Here is a 24,025-nt window from a genome sequence, read left to right on the forward strand (position 1 = left end):
AAATTGTAAATTGATTGGGTTGAAAAATGTGATAATAATAGCTATAAATATACTAAATATAAATCAAATTTAGAATCCATCCACTTTTATTGATGTACCTTTTTAATTATATAAAGTTAAATTAAAAACACTTAACATTACAATAAAGTTTATTAGTGCTTATTACTATTGAAATATTATTTGCTAAAATGTTCCATTTAACTCTTATATTAAAATTGTAATTATACACATTTGGCTGCACAGTATTACTTATTGTAACAGTTGTGCATTCATTGGAGTATCCAATTATTGTCAAATTCATAATGTTATGTTTTTTGTTAATGGGTAGCTGCCAATGTAATGCCAATTAAAAAAATTATAAGAATGCTGAACCTATCATTCATAGAAATCAGGAAAGACTAAACAATTTTAGCACACTTAACCCGGGAGTCGGGGCGCCTGGTCTCACAGACCCGACTAAGATATATTTTTTGTTTTGAGGTTGGTAGAAGAGACCTTCAAAGCCCAAGTTCTGTGTAGCTGTCTAACCCTAGTCACTAGTCAACGCCCGCATGTGGTTGGATTGAAGTCACTTACCTATTTCTAGAAAATTGCAGTTCGGGTCTGTCAGACTTGGCGCCCCTACTCGTGTAACACAATTTGTCATTGGTTGAATTTTTATAAAAACTGTTTATTTTTTGTTTCATAAAGATAAAAGCATTGATTTTTTGTTTAAATAAAAGAAACTATTTTGTTAATATTATATTAGTTTTATTTGAGATTTAATTTTAAAATGGCTGATGAACAAGAACAAGAACGTATTAGACAAATTCTGAACGAAAGCTTCGCTAGCTCTGTTGAAGATGTAGTTATTGATAACTCAGATAATGATGAGGAGGACATTGTTGAGGAGTTCATGGAACAAACAGACACTGAGCAAGAAGAGGAGTATAGTGAAGAGGACATGGAAGAAGATCATCAACATGAACAGATACAACCTAGGTTTCCCTGCTACATCGTAAAAGACAGAAACAACACGGTGGAGGATTCACTGCCCTCCAGCACGATCGGTAAGGACCAGGCAATCAAATATAGTTATTCATCCACCAGGTGTAAAACCCTACGCTAAGAATGCAAAAACACCTGTAGAGTGTTGGGGATTGTTTCCTATGTACCTAAAAAAAAAAGAAAAAATGTACTCTTAGCTTCGAGTATGCATAATGATGATGCAATTGATGTGACAACAGGTGACGCCAATAGTTACAGATATAGTTACTTTTTATAACCCAACCAAAGGTGGAGTAGATATTCTAGATGAGTTGTGTGCAACCTATGATGTTGCTCGAAATACAAGAAGATGGCCAATGGTAATACTCTTTTGGTACTAAAATTGTTGAATGTCGCTGGAGTGAATTCTCAAATAATATACATTGCTAAAATAACAATCAAGACAAAACTATTCGAAGAATTTTATTTAAAGGAACTCGCACTGGCTCTATAATCTGAACATCTTCAACGAAGATCTCTGCAGAAAAATCTCCCTACTGAGATTCGTCAAAGACGGCAAGAGGTTGCTGGGACTTCAGCTCAAGTCGAAAAAGCAGACAATTTCCCACCAGGAACTAAAAAAAGGTGTTATTTGTGTAAAAGCGACAGCAAAACTAAGTATAGTTGCAAGTACTGCCGAAAGTTTATTTGCCTTCGCCACGCTGAACATGCGTGCTCTGGATGTCAAGCTACAGTGCAACAGTAAACTTCCTTCCCAAAGTTCCATTTTATTACTTAATGTCCTTTAGAAAATACATTTTGAATTTGTTTAATATACTATTAGGTACATTTTTCATTCTCAATTATTAATACTAGATGACCATTTTTATTTTTAGGGGACATTTTTCATACCACTACATAAATTTCAGTCATGTTTATTAAATGTATATAATTATCACAAAATGTTTTATTTTTTATATTTAGCATCTTATAAATCTTTAATAGGAACTACTAAATATATAAAAATTAATCAAAAATTGTTATTACATTATTAGTGTTAAATAATCAATAATATCATAATGGGTCTGTCAGACCCGGCGCCCCTACTCACGTTACAAACTCGGGCGCCCCGACTCCAGACATACGTAGAGCTTCATAAGTAGGACAACTTGGAAAGATGATAGTGCTCTCTTAAACTAGGGAAATTTGTCTGTATATTTCATTATCGAAAAAAAGAGGGTAAAACCGTTTAATTTCTGTTATCTACTAGGTACTGCAAATCAGATAGGCTCGTAACAGAAAAATAACAGCAACTGTTACAAGACAGAAATGCATAGAAAACTACGATTTCATTTCAAAATCACGTTGTAATTTCGCTACAAGACAAATATATGAGTTGAAGTCTTCAATATTCATACGGTTTCCAATAACATAATTACAGATAAAAATGTCTTCACATACACGGAGAAAATCAAATTTCAAACCGATAAGACATAAACAGGAAACATTCCAGTTAAATACTACGTTCAGGTGTGAGGGGGACCACATTCAAAACATTTTATTTCTCTGTAGATAATATTATCCATTACTCAAGTAAAGTTAAATTCTGGACTTCGATTTACTTACAAAAAAAATCACGATGTTGGAACAGTTAGTAAAAATTCAAAGAAAAATGTATATCTTAAGGCCACGTAGTTGAATTAACTTTATTTAAATGTGGTCAACTACAAATAGACGCATGTTGTGTACGCAAGTTACTACGTGTCGTAGTATAATCGTTTAGTATGAAGTATACAGTAAAACGTGCAAAAAAGTCCAGCCCAGTTGGATAAAACGCATAATAAATCATTAGTTTTTGAAACCTTGCTACCACGAGGGTCAAGTCAAAATGATGACGTATATTCATTTCCTTAATATACTTATACGCTATATGTGGTTCAACAGTGGAGAGCAAAATGTGTTGAATAGTTGATCCATAGATCTAGTCTACTCTGGAGTATAACTCTTGTTAAAGGTATAGGTTGTTATAGGTATGTATAGGGTGGAATATCCTTAGTGTTAAAGCCAAGGCATGTGAGAGTAATATTCCCCGTCCGCTTTGGCTAGAATATACAGACCTTGATTTCCCTCCCTACTTCCCCTGACTTTGCTGATAGTGCGCGCTATCCATCCAAATGAACTTTCTACAGGAGGCTCCATTTTGAGTAACGTGCACTCCGGAAGCAAGCACAAAAGACTTTTAAGATCTAATTGTAATAAAAAGGCTCATGAGTTTCTTGTTATAAGTGACCAAATGTATCCGGTGCCTATGATGTGCTGCATGACTATAATAAGTAACTTCTGTTTTGCCATTCTCCTAGTCTTTCTAGGGAAGGGGCCATTCAAACAGACTTAGCACTTCTTCACAGTGTTGACCATTTATATTGAACTTGCGATAGATACCTATGCTTACTAAAGCTATACGTCTTACTACATAACATGTAACAAGACACGAAGACATATCAATCAGACCAAGAATTCGTAGTTTAATGAAAACGAACATAATTCTGAACACAATGAAATAATTGTAACGTCAGTACATTAAACAGATAGAATGAAATTTAGAAACAATATGAGTGCGCACTGTAATTTCCTATAGCAAAGGAATTCTGAAGCACTCAGTTCCACTCGACCGAGTTTCAAGTACATTATTAATAACACCATTACTGTAATCAGAGTCGGAACTTATTCACTATTTAATCACCTTAAATGCCCTTATTCTCACAACGACCCGCAAATTCTAAAACGCTGCAACGTGCACGGCAAGGAAATAGTTTGCCTAACGCAACTATCTATTTTTGGCCCCCAAGCGATCAGATAAAGAAATCAGATGCCGGTAGAACTGCATTGGTATGCGATCTAGCATATTTCATAGGAAACTCTTGAAACCCCACGCTATCGTATTTTTATTGTACAAAATTTGAATTTATGTAATAAATAAAGGTTGAATTAAGGTTGTTATTTAGAATATGTTTAAAGTATGTAGGTTGTGAAATCAAAGCAGGGGGATATCTGTACCGTTAGTTAGTCCCATTTTATATAATGCAACATTTCACAACTTAGTTAGCCAATACAACTTAATATTATTTTTTATCCAATGTTCCGGAACTAAATTATCGGCGGACTAACTACCTAATTGGCACGCGTATGACTATTTTATTCCAACCCTTTATAGCAGCCAAACTACGTGACCGATTTCACCTCGCGCGCTATGTACGTAAGTAAAATTTATATTTTCGTATTATTAAATTAGCCCTTTGATGCCAAACATATAAAAATGAATGTAACGTAAAGTACAGTTGTAAATAGTAAAGTAACTTACCCTTGAAGATCTTTTATTTGCTTGATTGAAATGGATACAATTTGTGGCGTCGCCCTTCTGACGAGCACGTTGTTGTGATAAGTTTTTTGTCTCATTAAATGGCTAATACCGTCGCGAATTTGTTTTAGGCGAGCTCACGTATTATTTGAGTAGATGGCTACCACTTTCATAACTTCTAATCCTCTTCTAGTAATTACCGACTAGAAATAACCCTTCTTAGACTACAGCTTCAATGTCTCGTGCCAAGACGCCGACGCCCGGGTTGTGAGTCTACATATTGCGAAGGGAAGTAAAATCTTCAAGTTTTATAAAGTAAAATATCGTAGGCATAATTCCATAGAACATTGGATATTTTAGGCCCACCTATCAGATATACATTTTTAGTTCTTGTACTCTAGTTGGCAGCAACGTGGCAAGGCATACATTTAATTTACCAACTGAAAGTGGTGCTTGTAAGTTTCATTATTCGAGTATTTATTACTACGACCTCAGAAGTCACCACCCCCATGTGTTATCGTCATTCGGTACAAAATATGTCAGATAATGAAAAGGCTTTTCTATAATTTTTAGATGTATATTTAGATTAATGTAGACTTATTAGCCAATACGCATATCTACGTTAAGTGATTACGTTTTATGTTTTATCAATTGAAGTACATTGACTTACTTTTGCTTTTTATTCCTAATGTATATGTTTTTAAAATACGTCAAGTAGTTTTTGGTAGCCGTTCTACTTTACAAATACACATTTTATTTATTTTTAAATGTTGAGATAAAATGTCTTAGATACTTTTATACTTTACTTATGTAAAACCTAATATACTTTCATGACTCATTATAAAAAAATAATCTAAATTTTATTTAAGTAGTCACTTATTACACAATATATGTGTACTACATAAAGTAGTACTATGTATGTAGGTCATGCCAGGTCTTTAAACATTCACACGTTCGCTTAAGATGTATTGAAAAAATTAATTTGGTTTCCCATAGTCTATGGTCAATCTCTTTATTGCATAGACATGAGTTACATGTATGGATAAGCCAATTACTCGTATGTAAAATTTTACCATCCACACTACATCTTAATCAACATTCAAACATACAATTATTCATTCACGCGTTTTCCTTTCAATCGCCAATTTTCCCACCTACATAGCCGGTTTGTTATCCCGATTCTGATCTCTTACTTGTAGGCTAAAACTGTTTGATGTTATAACATGGCTGTGACGCTACAAAGCGCTTTAGACGAGTTTTGAGCGCCTTGAGAGTTGGGGTAAAATAAATGAAATAATATAATAAAACAATAAAATGAATAGCCGCCTGCCACGTAAGGTGTTCATAAACTACCGTTCTAGGCCAGTTCAGTAGTTTTCCCCCTCCTCTGGTCATATATATGTCTTGGCCAGTTGTCTTGACACATTTAGACATAAAAACAGAGTTGTTTCAAAAACGTAGAGACTCGGCAAAGTCAACAGCTGCAAATGTTTAAAGGAACTTGTTTGCACAGCCACACTATAGTACCACTACGTAGGTAAAATGGGGGTAAATGGTAAATCAAACCATAATACGTCGTCATCAGTACCTGAGTAGGGCAATATTTAGTTAGGTTCCTTAAAACATAACTGGCGAGGATCGTCAACGTGATTATTCCATGTCAAGCCTCGATTCAGGTGCATTCCAAGGAATTTCTAACTGTAGACTTCTTTAGGTATGGAACCTGCCATTATTGCAGCAAGACTACACTGAGAGTCCATAGGCTGAAGAGCAAAGTTTATGACATTGGTCTTTCATGTATTCGTTTAGAGATTGAGGCTGTTGAAGTGTTGAATGCAATGTTGATTTCAAAAACAGAGCGTTCTACATGAGACATTTGGAAGAACAGAGTCGTGTCATCAGCACACTACAGGACCTTTCCGTGTAGTAATGATGACCCGATCTCATTGACATATAGCATAAATAAAATTTAATTGAGAATTTATCACTGTTGGACCCCATAGTCCAACTTCCAACTGGGTTTGATTTGAAAAATGATCTGAGATTTGGACAAATTTAGTTCTGTCACATACAAATGATCAAAGCCACAAATGTGGCACGCCTCAGATGCCGGGTTTTTCCAATCGATTTTTGAATCCCTCGCCAATCATGTCCACTAGATTAACGACTGCGTCTATAGCTGATTTCCTTTCCTAAACCCAAATCGGTCTTCAGAAAGTTGGTTGTTTTTATTTACTTTATTAACTGCGGAATTGTCGACACAACAGTTTTTTCAAACATTTTACTCAAAACTTGATAAATTGAGAGAGAGGCTGATAGTTATTTGTGGAACAGGGGTCGTCTTTTTTTAAATTAGACTTACTTTCACGGATTTAAGAAGTGATTGAACTACTCTTTGTTGAAATGGCAGGTTAACAAAATGTCTTAATTGGTTCCAGAATATGTTTATAACATTTCTTTATTAGTAACATTGACATCAATTGAAGATAATTAAACGTTTTAGCCTCTCGCTCATTTCCAACACATAAAAACTTAGTTACGCCTTCAAGCAGTTTGGTAGGGTGCTTTCTATGAAATATTGCAGGATTTTTTCATAAAATTAAAGTTTAATTTATGTAAGATTAATCCAAGATTAAAATTATCGTATGCATCACAATTCATTATTCATATTAATTGTTCTTGATTTTAAATTGTGTAGTCATCCTGTACACTTAATTCGGTGTTAAAATTTGATTACGAAATAATTAGAGTTTATTGATAAACTTACATTTTTGAGTTTTTGCATATACTTATTAATCAAGTCCTAACACATATGTTGCAATGCATTGGTGTCATAGCGATATCAAACAAAATAGAATCATCGTATTGTAACAATAAAGACACAAAGGTTTATAGATTACAAGCCTAGCGGATTTCATTGTTTTCAGATTTTACTATGTTACCTTTGATATTGAAATGTGAAAAACTCAATTGATTTGTATTAAATGATTGCTTGGTAGAGAAAATAGGTATTTTATAATCAATTATATCAATCATATCATTGGTAATATTTTTCTAAAAGTTTTTGCGACTAACATTATTATTAAGTAAACATGAATAACTTTAGTCTGGCATTAAGTCTCAAATCAGAATATCGTATCTGTAACACCTCAAAAGACAACTGAGTGCATAAATAAATATAATATGAAGGGCATTATACGTAGAAAAGAGAAAGGAGAAAGAGAGTAAGGAAGAAAAGGATTTTTCTGGACTCTACGTTTATAGATCTGGAGTCAAATATTTTACTCACATAAATACTTAATATAAGACGTAGCTATAATATAAATAATATCTGCGCTTTGTGACAGATATTAATTCTATATTATTATGTGTAAATACAGAATAAAGGTCAAAATAGGTTTGCACTCACCGACCAACCACCTAGAACAGTCCACAAGCCAGTACTAAATGACAATTGTTACGGAAAAATCAAGATGGTGGGAAACATAAAGAACGTAAGTGGGTTTTTATTATCATTAATTTATTCTATACAAATTTCTTAAAACCATACTGTGACTCTTATTTAATTTATACAAATCTCTATTTGTTTGTTGCGTTTTAGAATCAGTGCAGTTGATACACAACGTGGTGATTGTGTTAGGACGTATGTATGTAGCAATGGTCTGATGTGGTTTTTTTTATTTTAACCTAGATAATAGATACGTTTTAGGTTCGTTAATAACATGAGGTAGAGACGATCCATATCTCTAAACGTAAATTTAATGATTTTGTATCACTGAACGATGATAAATATCCAGAAATCCCTGCTTCCTTCTCATCTACCATCCTTCTTTAGTCATTAACCATTTTAAACACCATTATAAGAGATCGTCATTTGGTAAACTATTGGGTTTCACATTAAATGTATGTATTTAATGTAACGTAATTAAATTAATGTATTTAAAAAATTTTGTTAAATTGATCATTCCATACATTAATTCATTTGTAGTTAGATGATGGACAGACGTTTGCCTTAACAAAAATTATATTTAAAGGGGAGTATTGATATTATACTCTATTTTTTAGTTTATTCCTCAAATCTTATGTAAAAATTATTTTTATTCATTTTAAAATCAATAAAATATCTCTTTTGAAAGTAAGTAATTAAAATAAGTGAATTATCGTGTGTTCAAAGCTTTCACAAAATACTTTAGTTTGATATTAGATATGGACCTAGTTCATAAGCCTTTTAAGAAGCAAACGTATAATAAAAGTTTGCTATTTGCTTGCAGATGTTGTTTGGCATAAGTTGTGAAGGCAATGTCATTAATATTATTAATATTAATTATTACTATTAATTTTTCTTTAGTTATTGTTAGTTATCTTTAAATTCTTTACACTAATGTTTGCTGTTACTAAATAGCCATCTTAAATACTATAATGTATAAGATATATTGAAAAAAAATGGAGAAACCGTTGAAACAATAAAGTAAAGTTCCATTCAAAAGTTTTGTTGTTTTTGACTAAGTTCATGCTCATAAAAGAGTACAAAGAATAAGGTATAGAATAAGAATAAGATTATATATTCTTATTGCTCATTATAATATTTAACCCTATTCAATGTATATATTATGTTTAATATTTTTGTTGCATATATAGCCATGTCTGTCTCCAAAGTTCATGTGGTATCTGCTATGATTAACATCTAGGCTTTCCGATTCACATCGAACTGAAAAAATATTAATCCTAAACTGGTAGGTTTTTTGGTTTACATTGGCAAGAAAGAATAATTTTAGTGCTCGGCTGAATATTACCAATCCCCGATCAATATGAGTTCTTAACGCAGTCGGCGAAGATTTTCATAATTTTATCCTTTATTTCCTGTTGGAGTAATTTTTCATATCTTTTTCTTCTATTGCGCAATGCTTTTTGTAACTATGTTCTTTTTACATTATCATCATATTTGGGAATAATATGTTTATATTCAAGAACTCGTTAGGCATTATATTGCGTTATTTTCTTAATGTAGAATGAACAAAAGCTGGACGGATTTTAGAAAATTTAGTTGTACACAGTAGAATTGTGTCCTTCACTATCAAGAATATCTTCATTATTTGAGCTGGCTTCAATGCAGTATGTATCCTCCAAACTTTATTAGTCGTCCCTTGGATGTATGGACGATAGGTCAGTTGTATTTGAATGCCATAAGTTACTATCAAGATGCATGTTAGCGTAGGCTTTCTGGTTTAAATCGTATTTAATGTTAAGAAGTAACATTCTTTATTATTCTGGTTTCATAATGTAAGTCAAGTTGAGATAGAAATATTAATAAAAAAAATCGTAGGATTAGGAACTCACATTCGCAAGGAAGGAGATTGAGAACTTTCATACTCGGCTGAGGATTACCATTCAGCGATCAATAGAAGTTCTTAACACAGTCTACCAAGCTTGTGATAATCTAATGTTATGTTTTTCTGTATCCTGATATTTGTGGCTAATGTATTACAGAATTCTTATAGTATTTCAACGTGTTTCATTCAAAGGCCACTTATAGAATAATTAAATAGAGTGCACTACTTTTTTAGCTAGAACTATCAACAGTATTAAAGTAATATAAAGAATTAGAATCATTATATTACACTGAACTTTTAATTGTTAAAAAATTACAAAATACTTACCTGCTGTTTATCGTCCTGACAGCCAAAGCCACGATAAATATTCATCGGTTAATAACGATGTATAAAATGGTCGATTATTCGTTCCTTGTAAATCGCTCGTACCCAAACAGACAGTATCTAAAGGCATTCAAAATAGTCAATAAATAGAAATCTTTTATGGTTTAATCGTATATTTTTTAATGTTTGATTTTGATGGTTTCGATGTTATCCATAATCAAAACTTAAGCTTATATTTATCCTGACGCCCATCAATTCCACTATACCATGGCAGATTATGTTTTTGTCGTGATTGGTATACTTCAGTCATGTAAGTAAATAGAATAAATAAATAATAATTATTATTAATTAAACATATTTTTGCTTGAAGACTAACTGGAACACTTCTATTACACGTCAAAAATAGTGAAAGTCCTCTTTGATAAGTACAAGATTACACAACAGCTTAGTTCTGTTACAGGTGTTGGTTTTAATACATAATCTTTTTGTGGCGTGCCCTACCCCTAGGATACTGTCAATTGTAACTTTTAACCATCTTAATTCCTCTCTTTCCTTTAAACACTGCCTTCTTAGAGAAAACGTCACTTATTAAACTATGTTTTACAAGATTACCGAAGTGTATGCTTTAGAGTACTCGCAAACTATGTTACAATTGCATAAAACTTTTGATTGGTGAAAATCATTTGCAAATATTTCAATTATTATCATATCGTCGGTAGCGGTGAGTGTAAACATAAAACAGTGATTAGTGCCTCTAGTAGTTAGTTTAATTCTACCTATGTTTAAACAATAGCTATGTTTGAATAACATCTCTGATATATCTCGTCGTAAATGTTATCTATAATGCATAAACTTCACAATATTATTGCTAACAGAAAAGCAAATAACAATAATATACGGTTATTGACTTTTCAGGTTCATAAATACGTTATCATGGTTTTAATGAAAACTTAAACATTTTTGTTTAATTTATATAAAAACATTAGTGTGTTGTTGATATCAAAAAATCAATATTCACTAATGGAGTTAGTATTATTTGTTACTCACGGCTTGTTATGCAAGTTATACAATCGAAGTCAGTAGTCTACATAGTAAAGCGTTCATGATGTAAGATAGTAAAGGCCTAGGAAACGCTTCACGTACAACTAGGCATATATCAGGTGTATGATATTGTTTCAGTACTCATGTTTAAGAGAATCAGAGTTCATATTAATTATATTTCTGACGCCACAGTTAGGTTTTTCTTGTTTGTTAAATCGATAAAATATTAAATACAGTTGACTCATAGACCCACTTTTATCGAAAAGCGTTGACTTCCTGCCATTATTATAAAATTGCGGTCTAAAATATTTCTTGAAGAAAACATATATTCACAAATAGACCTCTACTACACACTTCTACCATTATATTCACTTAGGTTAACACAGTTGAGTTTTTGTTATTGCCTCGACAAGGGAACAACTTATTAGTTATATACCAAAATATATGTTGGTTTTATATATATATATATATATATAAGTAGATATAAATATGTGGTTCCTAGCGCACTTTTGTAGCCGACCGAAAATGAATGGAAAAACTGTTTAAAGGACAATAAACGAATCTGCAAATCACGAATGAAAAATTAACCGAATCTATAGATGTTTGCTTCTACTTTCTTAAGCAGTTTTAATGTATATTACTAATGTTTTCAAATCTTCGAAATCTTAATCTTTATTCTACGAAGTTAATTGTAACACATTCTTTGTCTTTTTCCAAGTAACAAGCAAGTGTAATTTACCATTTTTATCCAATTCTTTTATCTTTTTCTGATCCAAAACAGTCAAAAATCTATTTGGCAAATGTACTTTGAAATCTTCCAATTCTGCTATGATTGTAAGCCCGAATTTATCTTTCATTTTCTCCAATGTCACAATTTTGTATTTCTTATTTTCTTATAAATCAATTAATTTCTTATATTCTTTATATATTAGTTCGCCAACTTCATTTAATTCCTTTAGTAGCTCCATTTATAAAGGAAAAAATTTTATTAGAGATTTTCTATATATTTCAATTTTTATAGTGACTTTTCGAGAAATATCATTCAAATTATCAACTTTTTAAGGTACATACAAACTGGTACTAGAGTTTTTTTATAAAAAGCCTGAAAAATATACCGAATTATCTCTAATTATTGTGAAGTTTTAGCTTAAAAGTTTCTAATTTGAACGATATTTCTCAAAAATTTACTATACAATTGGAATTTAGAAAATCTCTAATTAAAATTTTTCCTATATAAATGAAGCGCGAAAAAATAACATGTCCGTTTTGTAAGAAAGAAATCCTAAAACATAATTATGATCGCCATTATAATTCTAAAATTTATCTAAAAAACAAAAGCATTTATGAGAAAGAATTGAATTACTTGAGGACTTGGGCTAGAGAAAATCAAATTGATGATCACCAAAACATGTATAATATAGATAAATTAAGGGAATTAAAAAAACAATTTCAAAGTTGAAAAGAAAAATTTTGATCTATTTAATGATGAAAAAATTAATTCAATCCCTGAAAAATTGTCCATTGAAACAAACGATAAAACTAAGTCTGAAATGATTGAAGAAATTGATAAAACTCTTAAAGAAAAACTGAAAATATCATTGATGTCGAAGTTTTATCCTCTATACACGGTCTTTTCAAGCAATACATTTTAACAAATTTGAACGGTAATTCCATGTCAATTTACAAATATCTATAAGTTATGCGCCCAGAAATTAAAAGTTTAATAGAAAACTTTCAAGAAAATGTGAAAAATATGAAGGGTTATCTCTCTTTGGAATGTGAATATGAACGAACTTTAGTGAACGGTGAACCACAAACATGTCCAATGTATGTTACTATAAAAGCAGACGAAATCTTTGATGTAAACCATTTTATCACTAAACAATTTAATAAATTAACACATTGTGAACAAACAAATCATCCAAATAAGGGTTCTGGATGGACATTTAAAAGCTGTAAACAACTAGTTTTGAGCATTAATAAACACGAAATGATGAACGCAGGATCATATATCGATTAACCAAAGAAAATTAAAGATAAAAAAGCTTGTATAAATATTAAAAATAAAGATGACTATTGCTTTATTTATCTCCGATGCGCTATCGAAAAACCAGAAAAAGACTGCAAAAGATCAAAAAAATATGAAAAATTTGAAAATGACGAGTTATTTTCGGGCTTTGAGTATCCAATGTCTTTAAAAGATATACAATTATTTGAAAAACGAAGTCACAATTCCAAGTAAAAATATCCAAAAATGTCTATAAATATCTATACTTATGACGAAAAACTCAACATTGTACCGTTGCAAATTTCCGAAGTTTATAATGCCGAGTTAGAAATTGATTTATTGTATGTTAAACAAGAAGACAAATCTCATTATGTCTTGATAAGAGATTTAAATAGATTAGTATTCTCTCAGTTATCTAAACACAAAGAAAGGAAATTTTTGTGTAGAAGATGTTTAAGCCATTTCTACAAATCTGCATATTTAACAGATCATTTAGAAATTTGCAAGCAACATGAAGTTTGTAAGCCAATTATGCCATTTCCAGGACAAATAACTTACTTTAATAATTATCAAAAGAAGTTTAATTATCCGTACGTTATTTATATGGATTTTGAGAGTATATTAGAGAAAATCTCAACATGTAAGAACAATCCACAAAGATCGACTACAACCAAGATTCAGAAACACATTCCTTATGGCTTTACTCTATATTTAGTGTCAAATGTTACCAATCGCATGTATAAACCTATATGTTATCGCGCTATAAATGAGGAAGATTTGCTAAATGTTCCAAAACAATTGTTTGAAGAGCTCAATAAATTATCGAAGTATATATCTAAAAAATATAATTCAAAGAACATAAAGCCTATGAAATTAACTGAAGAAGAAGAAATTTCACATCAAAATTCAAATCTTTTTCATATTTGTGAACAAATTTCTTATCAAGATCCAGAAAAAACTTTAGGTTTTATGCTAGATGATTGGTACGATGATACATATAAGAAATGTAGAGATCATTGTCATTTGACCGGCAAGTTTCGAGGTGCCGCTCATAGAGTTTGTAATCTAAATTTGAAATTCCCCCAGAATATTCCAGTTTTCTGCCACAATAAGTCAAATTATGACACTCATTTGTACATAAAAGAATTGGCTAAACCATATGGAAATGTTGATTTGATCGCAAACATAGATGAAAAATATATAAATTATTCAGTAAATTCTGGATATGGCTATGAGTTTGACAATGATAAACCAAGGAAGTTTAAAATTTTTTTTTCATAGACACATTTAGGTTTATGGCATCGTCTATTGAAAAATTAGCTACAAACCTCAAGAAAGAAGACTTCAAAACATACAAATTATTTTATACAGGATGGACGAATATTGAATGAAACTATACAAAGACTGCCAAATGACGAAGACGAGATGTTAAAATATTGTCTGGAAAATGCATATTTCCTTACGAATTTATCGATGGTATTGAAAAACTTGATTACACAGAAGAGCTGAAAATTGAAGATTTCTATTCACTTGTGACAGTTGAGCGCATATCTGTGAAGGGTTTTCAACACTACTTAATGGTCTGGAACAAATTAAAACGAAAAAATCTAGGAAATTACTCTGATTTGTACAATATCCAAGATGTACTATTGCTCCCTGATATATTTGACAATTTCGGAAACATTTGCTTAAATTGCTATAAACTTGATCCCGCACATTATCTGACTGCTCCAAGTCTCGCATGGGACGCTATTCTAAAATTAACGAAAATCGAGCTTCAATTAATACACGATTATAATATGTATTTGATGATTAAAAAGGGCATTCATGGAGGCATTTCTCAATGTATTGAGCGATATGTGAAAGTAAATAACAAATATTTGAAAGATTTCGATAAGACAAAGCCCGAAAACTATCTGTTGTACGTCAATGCAAACAACCTTTATGGTTGGGCTTTATTACAAAATTTACCATTTGGCGATAGTAAGTGGATGGATCCGAAAACTAACACAACTGCAGAATGGCAAGAAACAATTTTAGAACTCACTGGAGAAGAAGATTATGGCTATATTCTCGAAGTTGATCTAGGATATCCAATGAATTTATATGAAAATCACAAGGATTTACCTCTAGCTCCTGAACATTTTAACAAGAAACTTTGCACAACTTTACTAGATAAAACTGAATACGTTGTTCATTCAGGAAATTTTCAATTCTATCTGGAACAAGGAATGGTGTTAAAATATGTGAATAGAGTTATTGAATTTGACCAGAAGCCTTTTATGAAAGAATATATTGATTTTAACACAAACATGAGAACCAAAGCTACAAGTGACTTTGAGAAGGACTTTTACAAGCTGATGAACAACTCAGTTTTTGGAAAAAGTATGGAAAATGTACGATATAGATGCGATATCAAACTAGGAAATGAAGAATTTTCTATGAAACAAGCTAAGAAAACAAATTTCAAAAGCTTTAATATCTTTGATGAAAACTGTATTGCGAGTCATATGTACAAACAGAAAGTGAAATTTAACAAGCCGATCTACATAGCATTTTCAGTTCTTGACCTATCAAAATTGCTAATGTACGAGTTTTATTACAACAAACTTAAGAAATATGATCAAGATTTGAATCTATGTTACATGGATACAGACAGCTATTTCCTAGAAATGAAACGAGATCCTTATAATATTATTAAAGAAAATATAGATGAGTGTGATACGAGCGATTATCCAAAAGATCACGAATGTTTCACTGCTAAAAATAAGAAGGTAATAGGGAAATTCAAAGATGAGTTAAATAGCGAAGTTTTAGAAGAATTTTGTGGTTTGAGATCGAAAATGTACTTGTACAAATATCTAGTAAAAAATCCAGTAAGATGTAAAGGAATTAAGAGAAGCGTTGTAAATAAAACAATAAATATCGATAATTTAAAGAGATGTTTATTCGAAGATAAAGAAGAATTTAGGGAAATGACTGTAATAAAAAGCTACAAACATGAGTTGTACACCGTTACTATAAACAAGTTAGCACTGAACGCTAAAGATGATAAGAGAATTGTCCTAGAAAATAAGATCGATACAGTACCGATCTTATCAGTATCTGATCAGGGGTGGCAGGCCTGATCTGCAGAATTAGGTTGAAGTTTATTTCGATCTCAATTTAATATTTAAATTGGCCCAACATAGGCATTTTGTGCGGGTCTACTGACTCTTAGTACAACGTTCACAGTGCGACGGAACATTTTACGAATCCATTACAGACATTAATTAACTGTAAGTAGTATATGTTGGAGATAACGTGACTAACCAACAAGGCGAGCTGATTGTAAGCGGACATTGATAACGGGGGAACAGCATTCGCAAACCAGTGCGCACCGGCACTGATTCACCTGCGCTACCAACTGTGCAGAGCCTTCAATTTTAACTACACTACTGCATCATAGTGCTGTACTGCAAACTCCGGAAATCGGGGATACGGCGCAACAAAATGACAATATAGTACTGTTGTATAGCAGAAACCTACTTATTTATTTACTTCAGAGTTTTAATAAACTGTTGTTATCCTTTGTTGTTATTGTTGTTGTATGGCTCGTAATTGTTGACTCGTTTTTATATTTAGTTATTAGTTTCGTAGTCGTAGTATTTTATCATTCATTAACTTATTATTGTTATTTTAATAGTTCTTAATTGTTTGACTAAAATGCCTCCAGTAACGAAATCAAGCGAACTGCTGAATGTTATTGACGGTCTATTTTTTATTGACCAAGATGTTATTGATCTTGCATCTATCTTATATAACGAACTAAAATCTGTTATGGCTACGTTTAGTGAAGGTGCAATTAAACAACTAGTTCCTCATATTAGCTCCCTGATGAGCAAATTAAATGACTTATCAAAGAAGAATAGTGAACTGAAACATGAGGTTGAATCCATAACTAGCAATCTAGCGTTTATGGAACATCGTTGCATGGACTTAAATAGTAGTTATAAGGATAAGTCTATGGCGTGTGGTGAGCTAGAGGAACAATATGACGCTTACATAAACAAACTTAATGCTCAACTAGTCAAGTGTAGAGAAGACAACGCTCTATTACAAGAGGCGGTGAACCGGCGGGTTAACATAGACAATGACATGCTGCTTGTAGAGAGCAGCGAAAAAATTGCCGTACTGACAGTGGAGCGCCAGTGTCTGGTGACAAGTATTGAGGTACTGGAGGCCGACGTGAGGGCTCTTCGGGCGGAGTTGAGACAGGCGGAGTCACGGGCGAGACAGCGGCGGACCTCAGCAGACGACAGCCTGTTGGCCGAGATGACCTTGGCTGAGGCTAGCTGCCTTCCTCCCCCTGCTACATTGACGGCGGCTCATCAGAGCACCACATCAGCCCGCAACAGCATCGACCAACCTACCAGCCTCCGCTGCCTCATGCTGTCACCCCCACACCCTCAGCAGACCGTCAGGACTGCAGTTTTAAAAATGTTTTGTTGATAGGTGACTCACATTTGAGACACCCTATTAGTAAGTGCGTTTTTAGAGGGGCCTATCTTAAGTGCTGTCCTGGGGCGAAAATAGTAGATATTAAGAATATATTCTTAAATTATGTAGGTTTAAGTTTATCTGTAATTTATATTCATGTTGGTGCCAACAACTTGAGGAAAGGGTATCGGGGGGGGGGTCCTTGGTACAACGGAGGGCATGGTAAGCGGGAGGCCCTCCACAGCATGGCGGATCTGCTGTTCACTGTCAAAACCAATTTTCATAATTCTAAACTTTTCTTCGACAGTGTACTTATTTGACGTGAAATTGGCTATAAAGCTCTACACGACTTCAACCTTCAGTTGGAGCTCATGTGCAATAACTTCGACGTTGAATTCGTCGAAGCTAACAATGTGTTAGCAGGCGGGACCTTACCCGGGATGGTGTGCACTTCTCCAGAAGAGGTGTTACTCGCTTGGGATCTCTATTTGTGAACGCTATTACTGCGGGTTTGCGGTATCTGGATACAGCACCAGCCAATGACCTGGGTGAGGACATGTCTAGTCTCGGCTTGAGTCCCGGGCCTAGGAATACCATCAGCGGTAACCATGACCCCTCTGGGAGCTGCCATGTTTCTCGGGTCCCGGGAAACTAACTGGGATGGGGGGCACGGGGCGTCTCAAAGTCGCGCACCTCAACATTAGATCCCTCAATACAGGGTTTGAGAGAATGTGCTCATTTGTGCGTGACTTTGACTTTGATGCAATTGGCCTATCTGAGATCTGGCTTCACCCCGGCACCCCATCAGACAATTATCAGATGACTGGGTACACACTTTGCGATGTGATCGGCGTGCTGACTTACACGCATTGCAGGCGCGGTGACAGGTGGTGGCGTTGCCTTGTATATTAAGGAGGGAATCTCATTCGAGCAGCGCACACTTACTGAGGATGTGGGCCCTGGTATCGAGTCTCTTTGTGTTGTCCTGAGGAGAAGGGGAGTAAGGCTTGGTTTATGTGTGGTATACAGGCCACCACATGTAAGGTACACCTCACTGTCAGCTTTGTTTCACTCTATCTTTGTTAACTTGGCTATCGGATCGAACTCCATTATCTACTTGGGCGACAACAACATAGATTTATTATCAAATAGTTGTAATGAAGCCAAGTACTTACGCCGACTCTTGAAAGAATACAATGCAATACAATTAGTAAATGAGCCAACAAGAGTAACAGCAACCTCTTCCACCTTGTTAGACACATAATAGTGGACAGGTCGGTCGAGGTCGAGAGGACCGGCGTCATCGATGCAGCAGGCATTAGAGACCATAGAGGGGTGAAGATAACGGACCACAAGTTGATATATTGTTGCGTAAAAGTTAAGAAAGAGAAAAAGGGCCAAAAATGATAACCTACAGAGATCTTTCAAAATTCAACCCAGAAAGTGCTGTCAAAGCAGTCGCGGAAATTGACTGGGAGAGAGCAATGCACATTGACGGGGTTGACAATATTGAGCACTTCATCACTACCCATGTTGCAAGTGTATTTGATTCACATGCTCCAATTGTATGCAAGAGAGTAACAAAAAAGAAAGCCCCGTGGAGGAACGATGTCATAAACAAGCAGACTAAACTAAAAAACAAACTCCGTAAAATATATTGGAAAACCAGGGACAGTAAAGATTGGGAGATGTATAAAAGAACACGCAATGAATTGAATGGGATAGTGTGGAGAGCAAAGAGAGATTTTTTCACTGAGAAATTATCCACTAACAAGGATCCCAAAGATTTTTGGACTTGTTTGAAACAGTGTAATATAGTTACGAAAAACAGAAATGAAAACATTCCACACAAACTGAAGCTTGATGACATCAATCAGTATTTTGTCAATATGGGGAATGGAAATGAAGCCAGAGTTGAAGAAATTGATTTCTTCCGAACTAGTAAGAGAATTGAATCGATGAATTATTTTAGTTTTTCTGCTGTCACTGAAGATTATGTAAAAAAGCACTAAATGAAATCAAATCTAGAGCTGTTAGTAGTGATGAAATATCCATCCAAATGATTAAGGCCGTGAGTCCGTATGCTTTGGGTGCATTTACTCATCTCATTAACAAATAATTGATGTGCGGTGTGTTCCCGCAGAGATGGAAAATGAGTATTGTTCATCCGTTGCCAAAAATAACCTCCCCTAAAAGTGTCTAACAAGTGAGACCCATGTCGATTTTACCAGCAATATCAAAGATTATGGAAAAGATAGTAACGCGTCAAATAGCACAGTATATGAACGAAGTATACATATTGCCAAAAACACAATCTGGATTTAGAAAAAGTCATAGCACATGCACTGCCCTGGTAATTCTGTTCAGTGATTTAATTGATGTGAAAGATAAAGGAATGTGTAGTTCACTAGTGATTGATACTGGACTACTCACAAGCATTTGATTCCCTTAACCATGAACTTTTGTACGCTAAGATGCATTTTCATGGCTTTGGCAAAAATTCAATCTAGTGGGTAAAATCATACCTAGGAGACAGAAGTCAGGTTACCAAGATGGGAAGTGGGACGTCAACTTCACTTGTCAAAAGGCGAGGTGTTCCTCAAGGAAGTTGTCTTGGACCTATATTGTTCAACTTATATACGTCTGACTTCCCCAGTTGTGTTCAAAGCTGTGCAGCTCACCTGTACGCAGATGATTGTCAGTTGCGCTTGTCATACGAGCCTGGCTCCATTGATGAGGCTATTGAGAAAATAAATTCCGACCTAGTGAACATCAACACTTGGTCGGTTAACAATGGCCTTAAACTCAATATAGGTAAGTGCATTGTCCTTCATCTTGCCCCACACAATCTGGTGCAGGCCCTTGGTCAGAGAGGAGTGAGAGTAAGGCTCAGTGGGGAGAGCCTGTCTGTCTCTGAGTCAGTCAAGACTCTCGGAGTTGTGCTTGACAGTGAGCTCACCTTTCCTGATCATGCCACTCATGCTATCCAGCGTGCCCTTGGTAGGCTGAGGGGTCTGTACAGATTTATAAGTCTGCTGCCAGAAGCCGCTAAGCTCCGGCTTATGAGTTCTCTTGTTCTACCTGTATTTTATTACTGCTATCCTGCATACGGCAACAGTATCTCTAAGGGAGACATAGATCGGATTCAAAGACTGCAAAATTCTGCAGATCGATTAATTTTCAATTCGAGGCGCTTTGATCATGTGTCACCCTTCCGAGATGCTGTCAGTTTGTCCCGCATGGAAAATGTATGCAGGATACTGACATGTGGCATGATCTACAAGGTGCTTGCGCTGGGTGAGCCGCGGTACCTGAGCGAGAAGCTCCAATTTCCGCCGTGGTGACCTGCTTCACTTTCCCAGAGTCAAGCATGAGTTTGGGAGGAGGAGCTTTTCTTACTTTGGCCCAAAGTTGTACAATGACCTCTCCCAAAACCTTAAACAGACTTCTGTTACTGTTTTTAAAAGTAAATTTAAAAAAATTATTGGACAGTAATTTATTTGTTTTGTTTGGGTGTTTTCTTTAGTCTATAGGTTTTAGTTTTTATTTTTATTTCCCAGTATTATAAATAGTGTAAGATATGACAAGAGTTGTTCTGTAAAGCAGTTGTTATACTGAGAAACGCTTGCAATAAAGGCATTTTTATTTATTTATTTATTATTTACCGTATGGCTATAAAAATGAAACAAAATGTGATATATTAGACGAATTAAATAAACTTAGAAACTTTGATATATAAATGGAAGATGATTTGATTCACTGTCACAAATGTAAAAAGAAAACAAAAAATATAGATTGTAATATTGTTTAAACTCAAAACGGGTTGTATAGAATTGAAGCAAAATGTTCAAAATGTAAGACAAATAAGAGTAAATTTATAAAGAATCCTTATGAAAAACAAGTAAAGAAAGAATTGAAGAACAAAGAGGAAATAGAGATTGAAGCTAGAGAAATTCATGCACCTTTACGACAGAAATTTTAAAGAGAGAAAAATTATAACATTAGGAATTGATGATTTATGGGCAGCAGATTTAGTTATAATGTCTAATTATTCGGATCAAAATGATGGATTGTATATGTTAAATGTTATTGATACTTTCTCAAAATATGCTTGGTCAAGAGCGATTAAAAGAAATAACGGCAAGGATATTTCAAAAGCATTCCAAGATATAGTAAAAGATGCGATAAAGATCAATCATAAACCTCCAAATCTTTTTCATACAGATAAGGGTTTAGAGTTTAAAAATAAAGAATTTAACGATGTTTTGAGGAAATATAACATTAAGATTTATCATACTGAAAACGAAGAGAAATCAAGTATTGTAGAGAGATATAACAGAAGTCAAAATGAGAGAATGAAAGTTATTTTTGAGATTAATAAAAACGTTAAATGGATTGATATTCTTCAAAAATAGTCACAAATTATAATAATACTGTTCATAGCACGATGAAAATGGCGCCTAAAGACGTAGATAAAGATGCAGAAAAGGAGTTATTAGAGACAGTTTTCAAGTATATTCCACCAGAAATTCAAACGAAAACTAAATTTAAAGTCAATGATCTTGTAAGAATTGTTAGTAAAAAACAAACATTTTCGAAAAATATAAGAACAATTGGTCAAGAGAAATCTTTGTGATTTATCAAATTAATGACACAAATCCTGTAACTTATAGCATAAAAGATCTGAATAATGAAGAAATAACCGGAGATTTATATGAATATGAATTGAGAAAGTCAAAGCGGTAAGTTTTTCTATATAAATGGAGGCTCAAAAGAAGTGTACAAAGTGTCAAGAATTCAAAGATTTTGAAGAATTTTCTAAAAATAAGAATACCGAAGAGGGATTATACTATTATTCTAAAGACTGTCATAATAAATATAGAAAAGAAATATATGATAAAATGGAAAACTTATCCTTGGAAGAGAAAGAATGCACACGGTGTAAAAAAGTTAAGAATATTTCAGAAATTTATAATCACCATTATAGTGTACCGAATGACGATAACACATGGGGGTGGTGACTTCTGAGGTCGTAGTAATAAATACTCGAATTGCAAAGTTTAGTTATAAGTTCAATTTAATCAGTGAAACTTACAAGTACCACTTTTAGTTGTTAAATTAAATGTATGCCTTGCCACGTTGCTGCCAATTAGAGTACAAGAACTAAAAACGTATATCTGATAGGTGGGCCTAAAATATCCAATGTTCTATGGAATTATGCCTACGATGTTTTACTTTATTAAAACATTGAGATTTTACTTCCCTTCGCAATGTGTAGACTCACAACCCGGGTGTCGGCGTCTTGGCTCGAGACATTGAAGCTGTAGTCTAAGAAGGGTTATTTCTAGTAGGTAATTACTAGAAGATGATTCCAAGTTATGCAAGTGTTAGCCATCTACTCAAACAATACGTGAGATACGTGAGACACGTGAGATCCGTGAGCTCGCCTAAAACAAATTCGCGACGGTATTAGCCATTTAATGATACAAAAAACTTATAACAAAAACGTGCTCGTCATAAGGACGACGCCACAACTTTTATCTATTTCAATCAAGCAAATAAAGGATCTTCAAGGGTAAGTTACTTTACTATTTACAACTTTACTTTACATTACATTCAATTTCATATGTTTGGCGTCAAAGGGCTAATTTAATAATACGAAAAGATAAATTTTACTTACGGACAAGGCACGCGAGATCGGTAACGTAGTTGGGCTGCTACGAAGGGTTAGAATAAAATATTCATACGCGTGCCAATTAGGTAGTTATTCCGCCGATAATTTAGTTCCGGAACTTTGGATAAAAATAATATAATTTATACTGGCAAATTTACAATATATAAAATTTAATTAACGGTACAATAGTAAAGATAAAAACAAGCATGTTGTAAAGAATGTATTAGATCAATCTTTGCTAGACCAGTTCATTGCGTATGCGGAAGAGAAATTCAACAATTATATAATCTTAAAAGATATTTACAAACAAAATATCATAATTCGAGAGTTTAGTAAATTTTATTAACATTTTCATCGTGTAATTTAGATATCTTATAAATCAGTCGAGATCCAGTCATATTTGTGGTAAACTTATTTCCGTTGTATAAAATATTTAAAGATTATTCCATTTGATTATAAGGATTTATACTATTTGGATCACCATGTCTTAATAAAATTTCCATTTCTGGATAATCAATTTCAAGTTCTTTCAATCTTTTTGGTATTTCTCTTTTTTGAGCTCTGATAACGTAATAAGGATATTCCCACATTTGATTCTTCTTAATTAACACAAAAACATCAAAATCTTTACAAACAAGGTCTGGTTTCATTAACTAAATTTTTACACTTTGTTTTGCGATTATTTCCGTTTTTATTTCATCTTTAATTTGTAAGTGTTTAACTTCGTCCTCTAAATATTTAATCTTGTTTTCAAGTTTGTACTCACCAAATTTTCTAATGGAGGGTAAAACTTCTTTCGTAACCCACTTTTGAAAGATTTTCGCCTCTATCTTATTAGATCTAAG

This window comes from Homalodisca vitripennis, chromosome 1 (assembly GCF_021130785.1).
Source record: "Homalodisca vitripennis isolate AUS2020 chromosome 1, UT_GWSS_2.1, whole genome shotgun sequence".
Taxonomy (NCBI): Eukaryota; Metazoa; Arthropoda; class Insecta; order Hemiptera; family Cicadellidae; genus Homalodisca; species Homalodisca vitripennis.